At 44.8% G+C, this 23,251-nt stretch overlaps 1 protein-coding gene across 8 annotated transcripts in view; it reads left to right on the plus strand.

Moving 5' to 3' along the window:
• Positions 1 to 23,251, plus strand: part of LOC140731053 (retinoic acid receptor RXR-alpha-A) — a 121,882-nt gene that overhangs the window by 26,016 nt on the left and 72,615 nt on the right. For 3 of the 8 annotated variants that reach the window (XM_073052272.1, XM_073052271.1, XM_073052275.1), the window contains exon 2: positions 5,236 to 5,296. The exons of the other annotated variants lie outside the window; for them this stretch is intronic. The gene's annotated coding sequence lies outside the window, so the exon portion shown is untranslated. The remainder of the gene's footprint in view (positions 1 to 5,235; positions 5,297 to 23,251) is intronic. 8 annotated transcript variants of the gene reach the window in all.

Here is a 23,251-nt window from a genome sequence, read left to right on the forward strand (position 1 = left end):
AGGGGGCCGGGGTGGAGAGTGCTTGCGCATGAGAGAGAGAGGGGTGGGGGTGGAATGTACACATGAGAGAGAAGGGGGCGGGCTGGAGCATGCTTGTGCATGAGAGATAGAGGGGGTGCGGGGGGGGGGGGTGAGTGCGGCGGGCGTGGAGCATGCGGGACGGAGGGTGAACCAAGGTTAATGCGCACATGCAATAGAGGGAGACAGTGAGGGACGGGGGAGGAAGGGGGAACACTCGAGAGGGTGCTTGAGCAAGGTGGGAGTGTGCACGCCTGAGAGAAGGTTTCAGTCAGGAGGTAGCGCGTGTGAGAGGAGGAGAGCGATTGCTCCACCTCACACTCCCACTCGTGCCTGCACCTCATTCTTGCTCACGCGGTGCCCCTCATGCTCTCTCCCTCACCCTGTCCTCTCCATTTTTCTAACTCCTCTGTGCCACTCTCACATGCACCTGTGCCCTTGCTGCACACCCCACTCGCGTGTTCTCTCCTTTGCCCTCTTATGCATGCTCCCCCTCCCCTCTCCCCTGCTCTCTTCCCACCCCTTCACTCTCCCTCTCTCACCCTCACTTTCTCTCTTCGTCTCATCCCCACACCTGAACTTTCTCTCTTAGGCGTGTTTGTACACTCGCTCTCTCTCTCTCTCTCTCTCTCTCTCTCTCTCTCTCTCATGCGTGCTATCGCCATCTCTCTGTCTTTCTGTGTTTGCCCAGCTCCCTTGGAGTCACGCGATGGCTGTTTCTGGTAATGTATTTTGAGTGGGTCTTTGTGGCCTGGACTCTGTTAGCAAATCTGTTTCTCTGATTTTGGTGAAAGTCTGCATCATTGAGGTTGCATTTATAAAGAACATACATCCTGTGGGAGAGATTCAATGTCTTACTACACACATACACAGGAAATCCCTTTTGAGAATCTGAGCTACCCTACATAAGCAGCTATAAGTGATTGTGCTATTTTTATCCACTTTTTCAGACACTGATTATGATTCGTCCAGGCTGTTCACATTCACTGGAGTTTTCCACCTCGGAAATTTACACCAAGGCAATCTCTGAATGATTTAATTTTTAAATTGTGACAGCAGGTGGTCAGCTGGTATAAGTGCTACAGCGAGGTTCCATCCATATCTGTAATCTGTGTGTCTGTTTGTCCATCTTTTAAAATTCTTTCTTTCTTACATACTATTCTTTTGTGCTCCCCCAAATGCTTTTGTTCTAACACACTCTTAGCCAGTCTTCCACCAAGTACTCTCCATGTTATCTCAAACTTTTGCTGCCCATGCCCTAATCTGCATTTTCCCACTCTGTGCTCACTAACTCACTTGACTACAGTCCAGCAATACCATATTTTAAAAATTCTGATTGTTATTTTCAAATACCTACCTGATCCTGCCCTACCTTGGGTCAATGTGCCTTCCTGTCCAATTAAAATCTATTGGGCATCCCACCATTCTAGGCGATGGTTTATGCTGATCAGGTTCAAAACACTGGGAATTGAATCCTGAATGTCTGTCCCTCACTCCTACTCAAGTAAAGGCTCCTTAAAAATCTCCATTCTTGATTGGATTTTGGGTAACATACTAGTTCTTTCATAAGTCAGTTTACTGACATCTGATTACTCTCTGCTTATTGACTCAGATTTTGTAAACCCCTATTACAATGAGTAATTAGTCATACTTGTGTGTGATTTTTAATTTAATTCCAATTGTGATGCAAAGTTCTTAATATCAACGATTGAAGAAGCAATGCCCTCGTACTTGTCTTACTTCACGATTGACTCACCAGTTCCTTCCCAACTCCCACTGCCATTATTAACCATATTTGCCCCACCTTCGTTCTTGCACATTCTTCCCTACTATCATGTGCCTACTTATCCACATATGCCACTGCTCTTTTTTGCTGTGGCCTCCTCTCTCATTTTCGATGTTAGTCACACGTACCCTTTTTCCTGCTCATTCTTTGCTTTCAGTATGTTTCTCTGTCTCCTGCTGCATCTTGCTGTAGTTGCTTATGATTGATCTTGCTGTGTGCTGCCATATGGAAGATCACGTCAGGGCTTTTGGTTGTTGAGCCAGAAGCTACAGAAAGAACTTTTTGTCAGAGCAGCAGCTTTCATTGGGACCACAGAGCAGGTCTGTGCTCCTGCCAAGTGTCTGCTTTCATTCATGTGGGCTTGAGGTAATCGGTTCCTTGTGCTTGCTGCCTCCGAGAATCAGAATCACCCTCGCCCTCACTTTCAGCTTGCATGTCTTTTACTTACTGAACTCCGTGAGATTGTAAGGTTGCGCCTTCTCGCCTGTCACTGTGCCATGCTGCAACTACCCGTGACGCAGTGTGTTCTGCGGCTACCCCTCAGTGGCAGGTTAAGAAGAGCCCTCAGATCTGTGAGGTTTTGATAGAACAAGTAGAGAGAGATTTATTTCCTGTAGCGAATTTGTCTGTAATCAGCAGTTGCAGATTCAAACTAATTTGTAAAAGAACTATAGAGCTATTATTTGAGATAGGGAGTTGTTCAGATCTCTGCCACACTACTGGAAAGCCGCTGCAATCAATCTCCCTTGGGAATTTTCAAAAGGTAATTGAACATTTACTTTAAGTGTGATAGTTTCCAGGATTAAAGGGGAAAAGCTGTGTAATGAGGCAGAAATTGAACAGTTACTTCAAAGAGTGGCATTGACCCAATAAGTAGAATTCTGTTGCTGGTAAGGTATTGATTTATTTGCAGTCAGGCTATTCAGCCCATTGTGTCTACTAGTACCCTAAAATGCCAGCGTGGTGATGAGCTAGCTTTATGAATAGTTATTGATGGGTTGGGATTCTTCAGATTAACATACAATGGTGGTGAAGGAACTGCGCTCATATTTGCAAAAGAATCTCAGGGTTGTATGTAGTGACATGCATGTACTCTGATAATAAATTGATTTTGAAATCAAAATAGTGTTTAACTTGAAGGAGAACTTGCAGGCAGTGACATTCTCATGTGTTCGTTACTCAAGCTGCAGACTTGTGGAGTCTATGTGGTGGAAGGAGTGGCTGCTTTGGATGGAGGGTTAGGCGGATGCTGTCAAGCTTGAGTTGTCAAAGCCACATTCGTAGGGGGATATTTTTTCATTGTCTGGGTTAAGGGTGGGTAGTCACAAGGCTAATATTGCCAAGATTAGGGAAATGAGGGCTGTAAGGACGATAATAAACATGATGAGGTTCATTACTTTTTTTTGGATTTTAATCAAGATTAAATGATTGGAAGTCATTTGTACTAGTCTTTATACTAGAAAAGTAATTGTTATGAACCTCATCAGTAGATTGAAACATAAAGAAATAATCAAACTACGTCGACAAAATGTCAGTATCATGCAGCAAAGCCAAAATGGTGTTGTGATGTGAAGTGGTATTGTATCTGCCGTAGAAGGCAGACTAATAGGAATGAGGAGTGAATGGTGTTCCATCACACTCCTTGTTAAAGATAGAAATACTTTGGAGAATCTTGTAAATTACAAGTTTCTCGCTACACAATATCCAGTGTGTGATCCACGGTTGTAGTTAATGGCATTTGCGTAGCTTGTTCAGTTAAATTTCTGGTCGGTGGTGATTCTCATTATGCAGACAATAGAGCGCATGGTGATTGTAATGTCACTGAACATTGAGAATTTGATGTGTTTTGCTTGGTGTACATATGCCTGAAATAATACTTGCCATTTGTTATCATGTGTTTGAATGTTGCTGGGTTGCTTCATGTTTGAAGCTGAACAGTGGAATCATCAGTAAAATGTCACTTCTGACTTCCAAGACAAGGCATCTTATTGATAAAGGCAGCTGAAGATGTTTACACTTGTGGATGGAGCTCCTGCAGCTAAGATAACTGCAACATCCATAACCATCTTCCTCTACTTTCCAATGTGGACTCCAACCATGGATAGTTTTCTCTCTGAAGTCACAATTTCAGTGATTGCAAATGGTGTTTAGTTGTGGTTGAGGTGGTTTCTGAGTTGTGCTCTCCTGCACTTGGCCTTCTGGGGATCTAGTTTCCAGCTGAAGCTGGACTGCTGTTGTGAGGGACTGCATTGCCAGATGTTGGTGTTGGACGTCACTTGGCTTGGGGGAACTAGATTTAGTTGAAGCTCTCATCATGGTTTGGCAATTGTAGCCCTCGTGGTCATTGCTTCCTACTTCTAGGGCAATAGCTTCTGCAACTAAGTTAGTGGAGAAATCCATGCTGTGACCTGAATGAGTTTTGCAGGAGTTTAGGAACAGACTATTCAAACTCTCACATGTTGCAGAGGAAAAAAGAGGCTTTTTTTTTGGAGCACATGATGCCCAATCTGCATTTTGCATCTTCTGTCTGAGAACAAATACTTAGATTTTACTTAGATTAATACTTAGAACAAATACTAAGTACAATACTTAGATTTTCAGAGGGCATTAGCTAAGCAATGTATCAGATCCTGAGGGATGTAGATGGATGAATGTGGAAAGGATGTTTCATCATGTGGCATTGGCATTGTTCAGGAGTCACCCACTTAAGCCAGAAGTAAGGTACATTCTTTTGTGACTTGTGAGTCTTTGGAACTCTTTCTCAAAGTGTCATGAATAAAGAGTCTTTGTGTATTTTTGAGGTGGAATTTGATATTCGTCATAAACGAGGTGAAAGCTTACAAATGTAGGTAGGAATGCGGCGTTGAATCCCATGCAGATATTAAATAGTAGAACAAGCATAAAGGGCTGAGTGGGCGATACTTCCTGATTGATTTGTTTGAGGTGACCAATTAAGCGTGTTGCACATGAACAGTAGGAAGCAAGTTAATTTCTTTATCCTTTACTGACATGCGTGGGTCATGTGTAACTTGACGCCATCTATCTGCCCTCGCTCCATAATAGCCGTGTGTAATAAGAACTGGTTTTGAATTTTTCAATCAGCTGTTTGCATGTTGCCTCTGTGCAAGTAGCTGTGTTTTGCTCATTTGTGTCTCAAATTACACATGCTGACAGTGGCAGACTCTGCACAGGATGTGTGACCTCTGTTTCCTGTTGGCATGGAGGGAAAGCTGGTGCAGCAACGCCTTGGTTTAGAGACACACACAGCCTGAACTGGGTGAATGAAAGGACACTGAGACTTTTGTGGTTGGTGACTGCATCCAGTTGGACAACGAATCTCCTATTGCTTGAATCCATATCATATATTTAATCTATGTTTCCCGAAGAGGGCATTTTAAGAAATGCTTACACTTCCTATATTGTCTTTTAAGGCCTTGGACGTTCCAAAGAAATACCTTTTGAAAGAGTAACCATCGGAATGCGGGGAGCACGGTAAATAATTTATGACAAGATTATTTTGTTTCTTTTGTGTTGCTTGGGGAATAGCTATCAGTCTTGGGACGTCCTGGTGAATTTGAGAGACAAATTGTGGATTGCAAGTTTTGTTGCAGTGTGCTGTATTGTTCAGAGAGTGAATCACATGTTATACTGCAGAAATCAGCCTCGTTCAGAGTGAGAATAGCAGATTCTGCTTTTGAACTGAACTTTGTTCAGCTACTGGATCTGTGGTTTCAGTGATTTGGTTATTTTCTTTCCCTATGTGTGAGGCTGTTTTACTTGTTACACTGTGCTCATTGCTGAGGAAATTGGGACAGGAAAGAGGCACAGGGCACAGCGGCGCCACCTGAACGGACCGTCTTCTTTGCATTAGGAAACAGCTATTAACTGCATCTGAGGATATCCCAAACTGCCTTTTGTCCTCTCTCTATCAAGGCCACCTCTCTTCACCCATTTAGCTTGACGCTTCTAACCTTTGCCATTCATCATTCTGGTCATCTGGGCTCTGCTCTGGGGAAGTCCCTGGGCCCCCTGGGGATCTTGTGTTTGTAGTATTCCAGCAGGATTATCAACAGTTATATTTACCAAACTGAGAAACTTTTTAATTAAAAAAAGGAGGGAGCAGTCCCAGTAGCTTTTCCTTCTGTGCTGAAAATGGATTCGAGAACAGGGTGTCTTTTAATTTTAGTCCTGTGGCAGAGCTGAGTCAAATACGATATTGCTGGTAAGCAGCATGGCAGGATGGGAGAGGGTGGAAATTTTGCTGAAGACCGCAATTTTGATGTGCTCTGTGTGGCTTTTTTATTTTAACTGGCATCTTGTGGTTTTTGTAACTGCTAGACTTCTCATTCAGTACTTCACAGGTTTTGGCAGTTATTCTGAGAGCTGACCAAGCTGAACCTGAAGTGTTAGGCTGGTTCACCATGCTGTACAGTGAAGCCCGGAGATCACGGATGGCTTCCCCTATCTCTGAATCTACTCATCAGTAAAGGTAGACATTGATGATGTCACAGTAAACATTGTTACAGCATAGCCTTGTCCATCTGAAGTAGCTGAAGTGCAAGGTCTCAAACTTCATCTGCTGTATACAGTCGGCCCTCCTTATCCGTGGATTTAACCAACCGCGGATCGGGAAAACCTGGAAGTTCTCTCTTCAGCACTTGTTGTTTGAGCATGTACAGACTATTTTTTCTTGTCATTATTCCCTAAACAGTACAGTATAACAACTATTTACATAGCATTTACATTGTATTAGGTATTATAAGTAATCTAGGAATGACTTAATAGTATAGGCAGTCCCCGAGTTATGAACGAGTTCCATTCCTGAGTCCGTCTTTAAGTCGGATTTGAAGTCGGAACAGGTACATCTGGTATTATTTAGCGTCAGTTAGTCAAACTTTTTTCTTAGTATGTAGTACATATTTTACCTTTCTATGCATATAAAACACTTAAGAAACATGTATTTCAATAATTAAACCACTGCGTTGCTTAGTAATAATTGTAGCTTTCATCGGGGCAGTGCCTTTCGCATGCTCCATTAAAATTGTTCCAATCGCTTTATTACTTCCAACTTATTTTCAATCGTGATCATTTTCGTGAACAGAAACACTGTGAATTCAGAGCTGCACCGCCAGGTCCTAATGTCCACCGCACTGAGCTAGGTTAAATAAGGGACTTCAGCATCCACGTTTTTTGGTATCCGTGGTGGGGGGAGGGGGTGGTGTCTCGGAACCAGTCCCTGCAGATAAGGAGGGCTGACTGTTTTTGCTTTATATTTGAATTACCAATGGCAAGGATCTTAAGACATTGGAAAGAAACCCACCCTGCTTCCACAAAATGTTCAGAATCCTTTGACAGGATCGGCAAGCCAATACCTCCAACTTTGTTGCACTAATTATGAATAGTGAGTTCTGTTGCATGGTTTGTATCAGTCACATGCCTAACATAAGGTTCTCTGAACAAAGCTCTAATCTGAGCGCTGTCATGGCTGGGTGTTACCAGATGGCCTGAGGATATTTCTAACACCACCTTGAAAAGAATGTAACATCCCAACTAATTCCTCTGAATCTCTAGCTCATAATTGGTCAAACTAACGAGAGAGCTGTTGCATTGGCACCATGCCCATGAGTGGGAAGCACATAGAAGCCCAGCATAAATGTTAGGTGCATACCACCACAGAAAATATCCATAGAGCACCCTATGTCTCAGCTGCAGAAGAGTCTGTAGGTCACGTTCCACCATCAGCAGCGAGTAGGTAGTCCAGTGCCATTCGGTTCGGCAGGGCGACCATCCTGACAGCTGTCAGTTCTGCCGCCGTTCGGGTGAGGGCATCCTCCGTGTGTTGCAGTGCCACTGCCGTCTCGTTGGACAGAGCTTTGAGTACACTGGTCATCTGGATCACCTCCCGGGACAGCCGGGCCGTACCATAACTGGGAAAGGCCATCATCCAGAACCTCTCTGCCTCCGTAATGGCCCTCTTGTCCCGGTGGCCGCTGTACGCCGGATGCTCCCCAAGGTCGTTCGGGGGTGGATGAAGGGCACCACATATACTGGAAAGCAGCAGCCGTACCAGCTCGTGGGGAGCCACGGGTAGGCGCGGTGGCCGCAGATCCAGTGGGTCCTGTTCAGGGTCCAGGGAGCTCCAAGCTTAGCGGCATTGTCGGCAGTGGTCACTGGGGCACCTGGGTACCAGTTTCGCTCACAGTTGCTGTAACCAACTGAAAAGTTAGAAGTGTGCGCATTGCGGAGTCTGCACCAGCATTCGTTAGGTCTACTCAGTGGCTGTGGAATAACTCTGAGGGTGGGGACTCGGGTGGAGGTCAAATTGTAGGGAGGGAAATACCAGTTCCTGAAGCACCCACCCCATCGGGGGTCAAGGGAAGAGATGTTGTGTAGTGGGGGGGAGTGGTGGGGGACTGCCAGCAGGGCCGCCCCCCCCCCCCAAACAGATATACCAAAACCAGCAGGAGCAAACAGTCTGTGTAAACAGTTCATCTCGATGTCATCCAGCGGGATCGGCGTGAGTGGCAGCGCATCATCAGCGTGTGCTGGGGCCTGCAAGCAGATCCAGCAGTCCGATCTGTTGGTGTTGCTGGCAAACTCGTAAGCGACCCTGAGAAAGGTGTTGGCAGCTGTCATGGAGCCGATCGTCGCAGCGACCAGGAGGGATGACTAGAGTCGCACCATTGTCCTGTAGAGGGAGACGGGGGTGGAGGGGGTGGGGGTAGGTGTAGGAGGAGACTCATTCCCGTCTGGTTAAACGCCGGGTATGTATACAGGACAAATCAGATTTGCCTGGAATGGCAACCCAGTGGGTGTCCCCCGGACCGCGCCCGACTATTTCTCCCTTTCTGGGGAGGCTCTGCGGCTGTCGGATCCATACTCTGCCCGAGTCCTCGGTCTCGGGGGGTTCGGTAGTTTCCCAGTCGGGAGATGGGGACTGTGCCAGGTGGCGGGCCAGTGGGGATCCCCCTTGGCTAGTGGGCCGTGTGTTTAACTGGTCGACGGCCTGCTGAAGGACACTTAGCCACCCCTGCAGCGTGCGAGAGGGTGTCAGAGTGCGAATTTTTTCCTTGAGCAGGCCGTTCGTTCTTTCAGTTAAGCCCGATGCCTGGGGGTGGTGGGGTATGTGGAACAGCCACGAGATCCCCGCCTCAGCCGCCCAGGTCTGGGCTTTGGTCCCAGCAAAGTGTGAGCCCTGATCGGATTGAACCTCCCATGGGACCCCATAGATAGAGGAGAGGTGCTGTAATCCTCTGATGGTGCCGTTCTGGTCGGCCCTCTCACAGGGCACCGCCATCAGGACACCCGAGTATGTGTCCACCGTCGTGAGGACATACTGCTTCTTATTCTGTCGCGGGAGTGGTCCAATATAGTCAAATTGCCATACCTGACCCGCCCCCATGCCGTGACGAATGTGGCCCGGTGGCCCTATCGGCCAGTCCCGCGGCTTGACTAGCTGGCAGATGGGGCAGTTATCTACAGAGGTTTTACATTGATCGAGTGTCAAGGCGACACCGAATTGTTCAGCCCAGCGCCGCGTGCCATCGGCCCCTAAGTGGCCACCTTTGCCGTGTGCCCACGCAGCTCGTGCACTGGGGTCTGTGTCAGGGGTGGAAGTGGTGGCAGATGATATTTGGGCAGCCTGGTCCACAGCAGCGTTAAACGTTGCCTCTTCATTATCTTTCCGGGTATGGGCATCCACATGGTGGACAGAAGTTTTTCTGTGGGTAGCCTGGTCCCAAATGAAACGCCAGTGATGCTGTCCCCAGAGGGGACGTCCGTGTATTTCCCACCCCATGTCTTGCCACCGGGCCATCCACACTGCAATGCCGTTAGCTACTGCTCAGGAGTCAGTATAGATGTGGACTGGTCCGGTAGTGTTTTGGAGGGTGAGGGCTACTGCCACCAGCTCGGCAGGTTGACTGGAACCCCCCTCCCCCCTCAGTGGTTAAAATTTTACCCGTGGCGGGATGAAGTGCTGCCGCTTTCCAAAATTGTTTACCCCTTTCCAGCGGCTGGAGCCATCTGTGAACCAGGTGTGCGGTTTGCTGTCGGGGTCGAGGGAATCGAAGGGTTGACCCCAACATGCTGGGGAGGGTTGTACCTCGGGGATGTCTGGGGCAGGGTTCTGGGACTGGGGGAAAGCCATGACTTGTTCATGGAGGCGGCTGACTCCTTCAGGACTGGGCTCAGCCCAGTCCGCAATGTACCACTTCCACTTGACAATGGAGGACCTCTGGGCTCAGCCCAGTCCGCAATGTACCACTTCCACTTGACAATGGAGGACCTCTGGGCTCAGCCCGGTCCGCAATGTAACACTTCCACTTGACAATGGAGGACCTCTGGGCTCAGCCTGGTCCGCAATGTACCACTTCCACTTGACAATGGAGGACCTCTGGGCACGGCCCTCCTTGTGGGTAGAATCGGGGGACTTGACCCATCGCATTATGGGGAGATGGGGGCGAAGGACGACAGGGTCAGTGCCTGTTTGGTGTTCTGTGGCGAGGAGCGCCAGGTAGCAGGCTAGTAGCTGGCGCTCAAAGGGGCTGTAGCGCACTGCCGCTTCAGGTAGGGACTTAGTCCAGAAACCGAGGGGGACTCAACGCCCTGGGGTCTTCTGCCAGAGGCTCCACTCGGCGACCGTCTCGCTCGCTGAGACCTGTAACTCAAAAGGCAGACCCGCTCGGTGGGAAGAAAGTGCAGCATGGCTTGTTCCACCGCTAGTTTCGCTGTATCAAAGGCAGCCTGTTCCGCTGGCCCCCGGAGAAATGTGGATTTTTTCCTGGAGATCCTATAGAGCGGCCGGAGAAGCATGGTCAAGTGGGATATATGCTGCCGCCAATAGCCCAGGAGCCCCACGAATCTCTGTGTCAGTTTTATTTGAGGGGATGGCAAAATTTAAAATTTTATTTTTAGCGGCATCCCTATGCTTCTGCGCCCGGAGTTCCATTGTACTCCGAGGAAAATGACACCTTGGCTGGGGCCCTGTATCTTTTCCATATTAATGGCCCAGCCCCGTCCCCTGAGGGATTCGATTAGCATGTGAAGGGCCTTTGACACAATGGTCTCAGAAGGACCTTGGAGAAGAATCTCGTCTATATAATGTGCAATCGAAATCTCCAGTGGGAATTGGATGTTATGTAATTCGCGGGAGACAAGGCCATGGCAGATAGTGGGGCTGTGAATGTAGCCTTGGGGCAGGCGATTAAATGTGTATTGTCTGCTATCCCAAGTAAAGGCAAACTGGTCTTGGCTATCTGAGTGCAGGGGAATCGAGAAAAATGCATTCGCTAAATCGACAACAGCGTACCAGGGATTATGGGGACGACCTGCAATGTCTTCAATAAGGGTGACAATGTCAGGTACAGTGGCGGCGAGGGGGGGTGCAGCCTTGTTCAATTGCCTATAATCAACGGTCATCCCCCAGGAGCCGTTCTTCTTTCGGACGGGCCAAATGGGGCTATTGAAAGGCGAGGTAGCGGTTCTAATAATTCCCTCCCGTAACAGGGCTTGAATGGAGTCTGCGATTTCTTAGCGCCCCCACCCCCGGCACTCTATACTGACTGTTACAGATGATCTTGGAGGGGGGGAGGGAGGTAATAACAATTGGCTCCCACTTAGCCGCCCCAACGACAATAGTGGCTTGCACGATGCCGAAGGTGAACTTGCCCCTGTTTGTTTCAAGGGATTGTCCCTTTAAAACATTGATCCCGAGGATACATTCCGGGGAGGAGGCAATAAGGACTTGTACACGTCTGGGGGAATGGTTGCCTATGGCTAGGCGAAGGGTGACCTCCCTGACGGGTAAAAGGGAGCCCCTCAATCCCTCTATCTGCATGTCCGTACCCCTCCATAAGGCAGGATTGCCTGGGATAATCGTGTGCTGGGCGCCTGTGTCGACAAGCGCCATCCACCTCTGTGTGTTTCCCTTTCCCCAATGTACTGTGACGGGTATTTGTGGCCTCAGGTCCCCCGGGCGGGAAAGGGCAAGAGAGCAAATGCGCCGGGGGCCCTGGCCCTCTTCCTATGGAAGGGGGGAAGAGGGCTGCCATGCCGGGGGTGAGGCACTTTGCTGGTGGAGGTGGGACATTTCCTGCCTGACGAGCTGTCTGAGTTCTGCTTTGAGGGCCTTCGAGACAGTTTCAGGTAAGGGAGGCACGGAGGGTGGGCATGGTCTGGCCTGGCGGTCTTTTTGTAACTAGTCTTCTCCCTGCAATGCTCCTTCCACAGGGCATATAGGTTGGGGGTGGGGATGCCATCTATCTGGTTACAGTCCACCCCTGCACGCAGCAGGTCCGTGTACAGCTGCCTGCGTGTATATCTGAGAGGGATAGTGTCTAGGGCCCTTGTCTCCGTCTTGCGGACCTGTGTAGGTACCCCCCTCTGCATATATTCTAATCCTTCCAGGAGGGTGATGGCATCCCGTACGGTCCTACCGCTGGCTGATGCCATGAGGGGCAGGATTACAGACTTCAGATCGGGGCATGCGGTAGTGACCAAGTATCCCGCTAGGGCACCGGTCACTCGTGTGTTTTCAAGGAAGTTACGGTCGCAGGCACCTTGATAGATGCCGTTGACCAGTGCCCATTCCCTGATAACCCGGGTGCCCTCACTGACCGTACCCCATTGCGGGCACCCGTGTAGATCCCACTCCAGAAGTGTAGGATAGCGAGCTCATACCGCGGTCACTACCCGATCCCACAGGGTTGTGCCGTCGCGGATTTCTGCTTGTGGTGCCCGCAGCGCATTGTTTATGCTCTGCTGGTCAGAGAGGCTTCCCAGGGCGCTTGCCTCCTGATGGGAGAGGCTGAGGTTGGGGCCCCTCTCGTCCCACAGCCGGAGCAGCCGGTGCTCGCCTGGTCGTTGGCGGTAGTGATCCACCAACTGGGTCAGCTCCTTGGGGGAGAAGTCCCGGGTCTCCTTGGTCTCGGAGTGACTAGGGGAAGGTCCATCCGTCTCCCGCTCGTTCCTTTCCTCCCTGCGGTGAACCTGGGACCGCGTGGTGATGGGTCGGGCATGTTGGAGCTCGGGTGAGAAGGGGGAAGGGTGGTTGTGGGACCATGGTTCCTCGGGCACCCCCTCGTCGTCGCTATCAGCCAGATGTCCCCATCCCCCAGCCATGCGTCCAGCTTGTCGCCACACTGGACTAAGACTCGAATCTTTAATGGGTCCGGCTGCCAGCCAGACCGACGGGCTGCCCTGGCCTGCTGAAGTTTTATGAGGCGACAGGCAAGTTCAGTTCCCCTAACTTCAAGGTCATTGGCTTAAAAAAAACTACTCCTTACCTCTGTTCTAAAAGGTCACCCCTCAATTTTGAGGCTGTGCCCTCTAGTTCTGGGTACCCCAACCACAGGAAACATCCTCTCCACATGCACCTTATTGAGTCCTTTCAACATTCAGTAGGTCTCAATGAGATATCCCCACATTCTTCTAAATTCCAGTGAGTACAGGCCCAGAGCTGCCAAACTCTCCACATATGTAAACCCCTTCATTCTCGGAATCATTCTCGTGAACCTCCTCTGGACTCTCTCCAATGATAATTCTGCTCCTACGTCTTATAGTCTAAACACAAATCCTCTTGTAATAAAGACTTTAATTTCTGGCAGTAACTTGTTTACAGGATACCTGGTTCTCTAAACGCCAAACCTTTCAGACTCCTGCTCCTTAAAAAAATGATATTTTGTGTTACTGATGTTTCTACAAAAGTGTAAGTCTATTCTATCTGCCATGTCTTCACCCACTCACCTGGCCTATCTGTATCCCCTGCAAGCCACTCTGTGGGCTCCTCTGTGGCCAGCTTCTGGAGATTCAAGTGTAATCTATACATATTTACCATCATTAATGAATTTGTATTGATTGCACTTAATCCCTGTCTTCTAAATCATCGGATTTTGGCTCTGAGCTGCTGGGCCTCCACTTATCACAGTATACCAACTCATAAATTGCCTAAATATTCCCACTCTTTTCTATTATTCATGTTGTATATTTTGATTAATTATCTTGTGTAGGACATCACTGAAAAAGTTTCCTGTGCCACCTGCACTCTGTTTACAATTTCTGGACAGTCAGTTCATTTGCCCTATTGTCCATTGGTACATTTATTTATAAACTACCCGTCCCCAGTTAATTCATCTTGAATTTGAGGATATTGAATTTAATTAGCCTGAACCCAAATTGCATATTGTTGGGCCTCTGGACTATAATCCAGGGAATGAAAGATCTGAATGACCAGTTTGAGATTTTGAGTACGGACTTTTATTTTTGTTAAGCTCTGCAGAAGTGAACATGAAACTGTGAGATTTGAGCTAACTTTAAGGAATGAATTCTGCTCTCCTTAACCATTCTTGGACTAAGTGGTAAACCCACATTAATATAAGACCATAGACATAGGAGCAGAATTATGCCATTTGTACCACCAAGTCTGCTCCACTATTCCATTGTGGATGATTTATTATCCCACTCAACCCCACTCTCCAGCCTTCATCTCATAACCTTTGACACCCTTACTAATCAAGAATCTCGATCAACCTCCATTTTAAATATACCCCATGACTTGGCCTCCACGGCCTTCTGTGGTAAGGAATTCCACAGATTCACCACCCTCTTGTCAGAAGAAATTCTTCCTCATCTCTTCTAAATGGACGTTCCTCTATTCTGAGTCAAAGCAAGTTGCTCAGTTCAAGGAAACTGGAGGACAGGAATGGCTTTTGTTTCCAATTGATCATGTAGCTCAATGCAATACTAAGCTGAGGCTGATGCCCCCCTCCCAGCTTATGGAATAATAGAAGCAGTATGAGTGGAAGTAATATGAATGGAATAATATGAATAATAGAAGTGAAACATGTAGTGTGTTTGGTCGCTTGTGCCTCCCGTTCCATTCGGTATTCTTTTACCACTTTTCCATTTTTTTAATCCAACCTCCTAAGTTCCATTAATATCTGAAAATCTGTAGACCTTTGTCTTGAATAGAATAAGCACCTTTTTGGACAAAAGGTTCCTAAGTTTCACTGCTGTCTGGCTGAAGAAATTTCGTCTCAATTCTGTCCTGAATGGCTGACCCTAATTTTAAGATGTGACTGGCTCCATACACTTGCCAGGAGAAATATTATCCGTCAATGAAATTTGATTATATATACGGCAGCTGAATTTCCACAGCCATCTGGGGAAGAAAATACCAGCAATTCACCTCCTGGGTGAAATAATTTCATCTTAGCTGTTCCCTGAAAGGGCTTCCCCATGTTTTGACAGTAATTTCTTTGAAATATCTCGCAGATCAGGGATCGGGAACCATTTATGGAGAGAGAGACAGTTCAACGTTTCAAGTAGATAACCTTTCATCTGAACCTGGGGAGTTGGTGCACAATCTGCAACAGAAATGAAGATGAGAGGAGATCAACATCATGCTAATCTTGGAATTGATTAAGATGGGGATATAGGGGGATGAATCAAAGCTTCTGCTGAGGGCTGAATTTCAGGATCAAAGGATAGTGAAAGCACAACAAGGAGTAAGATGTAGCAGAGAATGGAGTCTTTCAATGACAAGTTTTTATTACTGTTCTCAAATTCTTTTGAAATGTCAGCATGTTGTTCGCTTTCCTAATTTGTTTATGTCGGTGCTCATGAACATTCAGTGTAGAACACCCAGGTCCCTACAAGCACCACCTATCAATATTACTTTCATCTGCCTTGCTCTCACTGTCCACTTAACCTGTCATTGTTCTCTTGAAGCCCTCTGCCATTCTGTTCTGTATCATCTGCCAAGCCTGGATATACATTGCACGATTCTTCTCAGCAGTCATGGATATTGACTGAGGGTGGCTCCCAGCAGTACCTCATTCGTTATCTCTTCTCAATCTGAAGATATTATTCCAATTGCTCATGTGAAACTGGGAGGCCTATCATGCAATGTATTTTCCCAGTATTCCAAAGCAAGTACACCTTTATTTGTGGTTTAGCTTTAAGACTATTGTTTTGGATTGAACTAAATTACTTCTTATTTTGCTGTACAAAATATAATCTTATGCATATTTGAATTAAGAGCAAGTGTAGACCACTACTTAAGCTTGTTCAGTATTTGATTATCATGGTTCACCTGATTGTAATCTCAGGTTTACATTTGCAGATGCTTGTGATAACCTTTCATTCCTTTGCTTATCAAATGTCTGTCTACTTGTGCCTTAAGAATATTCACAGATTCTCATATTCTTAAGATTCACAAGTTGTCTTATTCTTAAATGGCAAGACCTGCTTCTTCTAGAAGATGAAGCATCCTCTCCACATCTACTGAATCATGACCACGCAGGTTATTGTATGTTTCAGTTAAGTCCCTTGTCCTGCTTCTAGACTGCAAATGAGCATTTTTCCTCATAAGGCAACACATCCATTCCATAAATAAGACCATCACTATATACCGTTCTTGCCAATGCCCTATATAACTGAAGTACTATAATATCCCTACCTTTGTACTTCCCTGACAAAAATGGTAACATTCTGAAGCTTTCCCATTTACTTGCTGTACCTACATGGTAGGCCTTTGGGAACTGGAATCATGCAGTCAGATGTATAGATTCCTCTGTATCTTAGAGCTCTGTAGTCTTTTACCATTCAGATAATACACCTTATTTTTCCTGTCAAAAGGGATAATTTACTGTCCTCCTTATTGGCTAGATTATTAATTAGTTCTCTCTCTTTGTAGGATACTAGGTCTAAAATAGCTAACTTATTTGATGTAAACACAAGAAATTCTGCAGATGCTGGAAATCCAAAGCAACACACACACAAAATGCCGGAGGAACTCAGCAGGTCAGGCAGCATCCGTGGAAATGAAAAAATTTCATTTGAATTTTGGGCCAAGACCCATCTTCAGGACTGGAAATGAAGGGGAAGGTGGGGAGAAAGGAAGGAGGATAGCTGAAGGTGATAGGTGAAGCCAGGTGGGTAGGAAAGATAAAGGGCTGGAGAGGAAGGAATCTGATAAGAAAGGAGAGTGGACCATGGGAGGAAAGAAAGTTGGAGGGGCATGGAGGGTGGTGATAGGCAGGTGAGAAAAGGTAAGAGGCCTGAGTGAGGAATATAGGGAGGGGGAGGGAGAACATTTTTTTAACTGGAAGGAGAAATTGATATTCATGCCATCAGGTTGGAGGCTACATAAATGGAATATCCGGAAGCTCCTCCATCCTGAGAATGGCCTCATCATGGCATGATCTATGTTGAAGAGGCTATGGATCGACATGTTGAAATGGGAGTGGGAGTTAACATGGTTGGCCATTGGGAAATTCTGCTTTTGGTGGATGGAGTGGAGGTGCTCGACAAAGGGGCCCCCATTTTATGATGGGTCTCAGCAATGTAGAGGAGGCCGAATCAGGAGCATCGGATACAATAGATGACTCCAGCAGATTTGCAGTAAAGTACTGCGTTAGCTGGAAGGACTGTTAGGAACCCTGAATGAAGGTGAGGGAGGAGGTGAATGGGCAGGTGTAACACTTTGGCTGCTCGCAGGGATGTGCCAGGAGAGAGATTAGTGGGGAGGGATGAACAAGGGAATCATAAAGGGAATGATCCCTGTGGAAAGCAGGGTGTGGGGGGGGGGGGGGGTGGTGGGAGATTTAAAGTTATGTTTGGTGGTAGGTTCCCTTTGGAGATGGCAGACTTTGCGGAGAATAATGTGTTGGATGCTTGATAACTTCCACAAATACTTTCTGCCCCTTGTCTCTATCCAAATAAATTCTCTGTTTTCCTAGTCTTTCCATTGCTTTTATTCCATTATTCAATATCATGACTACCTCTAGTCTTTTCATTTTGCTTGTCTCTTTTCAAATGTTAAGTATTCTGGTATGCTTAAGTGACTTTGCAACTGTATCACTGTAATAAATATCTTTTTGTGCCATCAATTTATGCACCTTTTAATGAATAGGGGAAAATTAGGGCAATGTGGAGCAGGTTAGACATAACATGGGCAGACAAGATTAAGGAAAATTTCAGGAACATTTTAGAAGTATATTAAGAATAAGGGGAATGAATCGTGCCCACTTGATGAAAACGGCAATCTTTGGAGCCAGAGGATGTGCATGAGGTCTTAAGTGAATGCCTCTCATTTGTATTCACTAAGGAGATGGATGTTGTAATTGGAGAATTTAGAGTTGGGGAGGGGGAGATGGTGAAATTCTAGAATGTATTATTAAGGAGGTCTTGGATGTCTCAACAGGCTTAAAAGTGGTTAAATCCCTAGAGTCTAATGTAATGTGACCCAGACTGAGGAGATTGCTGGGATCTTGACAAATTTTAAAATCTTAATTTCTTCCTTTTTCAAGAAGGGCAACAAGGATAAGCCATGGGCTTTCAGCACTGCAAATCTAACTTCCTGATGCAGTATTTTCCCACCTAAAGCATTGATAATTCCTCCCACAGATGCTGCTTCACCCACTGAGTTCCTCCAGCACGTTGTTTGTTGCTCCAGATTCCAACATCTGTAATCACTTGTGTCTTCTTGCAAGTTTAATGTCATTGGTGGGGAATTTATTAGAAATATTCTGAGGGACAGGATTAATCTGCACTTGGAAAGGCAGAGATTAATCAAAGAAGTTCACATGGTTCTGTTAAGGAAATATCCTATATGAGCAATTTCATTGAATTTTTAAGAGAGGATCAAAATAGTTTTGATAAGAGCAACATAGTTGTTGTAGTCCTTATGAACTTCAGTAAGACCTTTGATAAACCTTAAGGGATGGTGTTCCACCAGGTTAGTGTTTGTGGGATCCATGCAAGTTGGCAGATTTAGCCTGGTAATGGTGGTGATGTGGATGATGATAGAAGGCTAATTTTGTGATTGTGATTCCTCACAGGAATCTGTGCGTTTACCCTTAATATTATATACATTAACAATTTAGATATGAATGTAGAGGTATGATTAGTAAGTTTGTAGATCATATGAAAGTGATTACAGTTATTGATGGTCACAGAGTGATAATAATCAGCAGATGGATTGAAACTTGAAAAGCGGAAAGTGTTGCACTTTGCAAAGTCTATAAGGGGAGGACATTTATAGTGAACGTAGGAATCAAGTGAGGAACAGAACAGCCAATGTACAAGTCCAAGTATCTTTGAAGGCGGCAGCACAAGTAGATAAGATGGTGAAGCATGCATAAGGATATCTTCCTTCGTTAGCTGAGAGAGCAGAAAGATTATCATACACATGGTTAGGGCTCAGTTGGGAGTATTGCATATAATTCTAGCTCTATACTAAAGAACATGATTTTACTAGAGAGATGCACCAGGACATTGCCTGGGTCATGATGAAAGACTAGGTAGGCTGGATTTGCTTTTGTTGGGACCACAGGAGTCTGAGAATGGAACCTGATAAGAGGTTTAAAAAAATGCAGAGAAAGGGTAGATAATAGGAAATTCTTCCCCATAGCAACAATCTAAAGCATGAGGTTGTGAGTTTAAGGTAAATAGTAAAAGGTTTGTAGGAGATCTAAGGAAGAACTTTTTCACCATTGGATGGTTAGAATCTGGAAAGCACTGCCTGAGTGGGTGGTGGACACATGTATTCTCTCAGTATTCAAGTAGTAACTAATTCATCCCTTGAATCCTGAAGTCATAGAAGGCAGAATTCCCAAGTGCTGGTAAATAGGATGGGTGTATATAGGTACTTGACGGTTGGCATTGACATGTGTCAAGGTGCTACTTTCTCCTCTAGTAGACTCTATTAATACCACTTGTTCTGTAGTCTTCTATGTCTTTGTATTTTAAGTGCATTCGGATATAAAGTCGTCATGCCATTTAATGCTGCTTTGACTCTTAATTTAAAGTATACTGTAATGTTTGTATGGCTTGCCCTTTCCTGACACACTTTTGTCAGTTGTATCTATTTTACTATCCTGTCCCATCCTTTCTATTCACTTTGCTTAGTTTCCTCTTCTCTGAGGTCTTGCTTCCCTCTGCACAGTTTCATTGTTCGAAACTTTTATTTACAATTGTATATACAAGAATTGCTAGAACACTGGTCCTAGCTTGTTTCAGGTGAACCCCATCAGAGATAAACAGTTGTGTTTTTCTCCAATTCATGGCTATACCAATAATGGAACTCGTTTTCTTCCACAGTAATCCCTGAGCCAAGCATTTAGCTGTCTGATGCTTTTGATCATTGTATTAGACAGGTAACACCGCCATCAAGACTTGTTCTGGGGTCTGCAAGGACCCCCATGACTAATTATTCCCTATTCATACTACTTTCCTTTTAAGTTGCTAGACTTTAATGGCTCCCTGTACCATAGTGCTGTGGTCAGTTTGCTTATCCACCTTTTGTTTTGTGCTCTCATCTACCTAGGCTACAAGAATTTCTTATCTGTTGAGTAAGTGGAAGAGCTGGGTGCTTCCACCACCATCTCTGGATCCTTTATCCCTGCCTCACTTTCAGTTGTACTTTCCTATCCTTCTTGATCAACCAGTTCTGCAGTACTTAATCTAGGCAGTGCCTCTATCTTTCACAAGTGTGGTTGGGTAAATTTTCCCTCCCAAGTTCACTGCAATGTCTGAATTTTGGGCTTCAGGTTATCAACTCTGAGCTGTATTTTATCATACTGCAGTTGTGATTGCCATGTATGTTGGTGGTTTCTATCAGCTATATTTTACAGCTGCAACATATTAGCTGCACTGTCATGTCTACCTTAATGTATTTAGTTAATTATTCATCAACAAGCTATTCATACTGGTTAATTATAATGTTTTAGTTGCTAATCTAGTTTCAAGACAACATTTTAGTTAAATGTGTGCAATGGATTATAATTAGAGCAATCCTGTTTGCTTGAGAAAAGAAATTCATGATCTCATAGCCTGGGTATTTTAAGTTTTGCATCAGAATTTACTGAATCAAAACAGAGAAGGTGACTTGATGCTATTGTGTTTTCTTTAGTTATAAAGTTACACCTTTGATGTCTCTAATACTGAAAGTCCATTCGTTATATGCTGCTTTCAGAGGGCACTGCATGCTGTGCTTCAGCAGAAACCAGAGATATGTATTCTGTGGTCACTTTATTGGACACCTCCTGTATCTAATAAAGTGGCCATTGAGTGTATGTTCATGGTCTTCTGCTGCTGTCGTCCATCCACCTCAAGGTTTGACATGTTGTGCATTCAAAGATGTTCTTCTGCACACCACTGCTGTAAAGTGTAGTTATTTGAATTACTGCATTCTTTTTGTTGATTGAACCAGTCCGGCCATTCTCCTCTGTCCTCTCTCATTAACAAGGCGGTTTCGCCCACAGAATTGAATGTTTTAGTTTGTTTTTCACACCATTCTCTTTCTTTCTTTTTCAATCTTTTTATTATTGTTATTAATATCAATAAAATAAAATTGATACATAGATAATGGGATTACAAACATACACATTTCAACTGAACATGAGAGAATGCATAAGCAATGATTACAGTATAAATGAGTATTCCCAAATCATGGACGATACAATATACAAATAAACAAGGCAAACCTAGGTATATCATAATATATAATAAAACAAAACAGAAAAAAGAAAAAGAAAAAAATTATGCAAAAAAACTAATCTAATAATCTAACAACTAATAAGGAAAAAAAACAAAAAAAGAAAAAAGAGAAAAAGAAAAAATGGAAAAAAAAGGGCTGTTTATAATATCTCACAAAAATACAAAATCATCAGTGTCGTCAACTCCGATCCTCTCAACATATATAAAATCGAAACTGGAAAATCAAATAGGCTTGGAACAGGGTCATATTACATCATATGAAAATATTGAATAAATGGTCTCCATATCTTTTCAAATTTAATAGAAGTATCAAATACACCACCTAATTTTTTCTAAATTTAGACATAACATAGTTTGAGGAAACCAATGAAATACAGTAGGAGGATTAATTTCTTTCCAATTCAACAAAATAGATCTTCTAGCCATTAATGTAAGAAATGCAATCATTCGACAAGCGGAAGAGGATAAATGGATTCACAACATTCTCTGTTAACTCTAGAGACTGGTGTGTGAAAATATCAGGAGATCAGCAATTTCTGAGATATTTAAACCACCTTGTCTGCCACCCATAATTTATTTTGTGGTCAAAGTCACTTAGATTATATTTCTTCCCTGTTCTGATGTTTAGATTTAACAACAGCTGAACCTCTTGACAATATCTACATGCTTTTATGCATTGTGTTGCTACCACATGATTAGATTTTGCATTAACAAGCAGGTGTACCTAATGAAGTGGCCACTGAGTGTATATTCCCACCTGCCTCATGTTCTGAGTCAGCTGACAGTAACTTCAGCTAAATAGCTAGCTGCTGAATTCACGAGAAAACTTGTAGGAAACTTGTTTACTAGATTTTTACAACCTGCTTACCAACACAAATTTTAAAACTGCAAGGCAAAAAGAAGGTAACGGTAAAATGAATATTAAAAGGAACTTGCCTGCTGCTAAATAAAAATCATTCTTTTGGAGTGAGAATTGCATGTACCACAACAGCGGAATACCCAGATTTAGTCTGAGATCTTTGTAAGACAGTGCTAGCAACAGGTTATTGTAACATGCACAAAAAATGCTGGAGGAACTCAACAGGCCAGGCAGCATCGATGCAGAAGAGTAAATATTTGACGTTTTGTGCATTATTCCAGTTTACCACTAGTGTGTATGTAATAGGGAAAGGTGTAGCTAGTTGGAGTTTTTGCCCCTGGTTTGTGTCCTGAGTTTGCTGGTGAAATATTTGTGTGTGGAGTTGGGGTGGGTGTGACTTCGAGGTAATCTGAGATGCCACCTGTAATGTAATGGGGGCAGACAATCAGGGTGCCAATTCTTTTTGACATAATGAATTTGTGTATGGCATCCTGATAATTTACTCCACTTCTAACAGAGTGGATTTTGAGTCAGAATCAGGTTTAATATCACCAGCATATGTCATGAAATTTATTGTTATGCGGCAGCAGTACAATGCATTACATAATAAAACTATAAATTACAGCAAGAAATATACTGTATGTTCAACTAAGTAGTGCAAAAAGAGGAAAAAGTAGTGAGGTCGTGTTCGTGGGTTCAATGTCCATTCAGAAATCTGATAGAGGAAAAAGAAGCTGTTCCTGAATCATTAAGTGTGTGCCTTCAGGGTTCTGTACCTCCTCCCTGAAGGTAGCAATGAGAAGAGGGCATGTCCTGGGTGGTGGGGAGTCCTTAATGATGCATGCCACCTTTTTGAGGCACTGCTCCTTGAAGATGTCCTGGATGCTGGGGAGGCTGGTGTCCATGATAGAGCTGTTAGCAATGTTAGCAGAGGATTACTTTTGTCTGGAGATATTTCTCTGCTTGCTGTGCAGTTTGGCAGGTGAATTTGGTCAAGAATATTTGCAGCACATCAGCCAGAATGATCAATAAAATCAGCATTGGTTAAGGAGATTCATCATTAGCTCTTGCCCCTTGAGTTGGAAGGT

Source organism: Hemitrygon akajei, chromosome 7, assembly GCF_048418815.1.
Source record: "Hemitrygon akajei chromosome 7, sHemAka1.3, whole genome shotgun sequence".
Classification (NCBI taxonomy): domain Eukaryota; kingdom Metazoa; phylum Chordata; class Chondrichthyes; order Myliobatiformes; family Dasyatidae; genus Hemitrygon; species Hemitrygon akajei.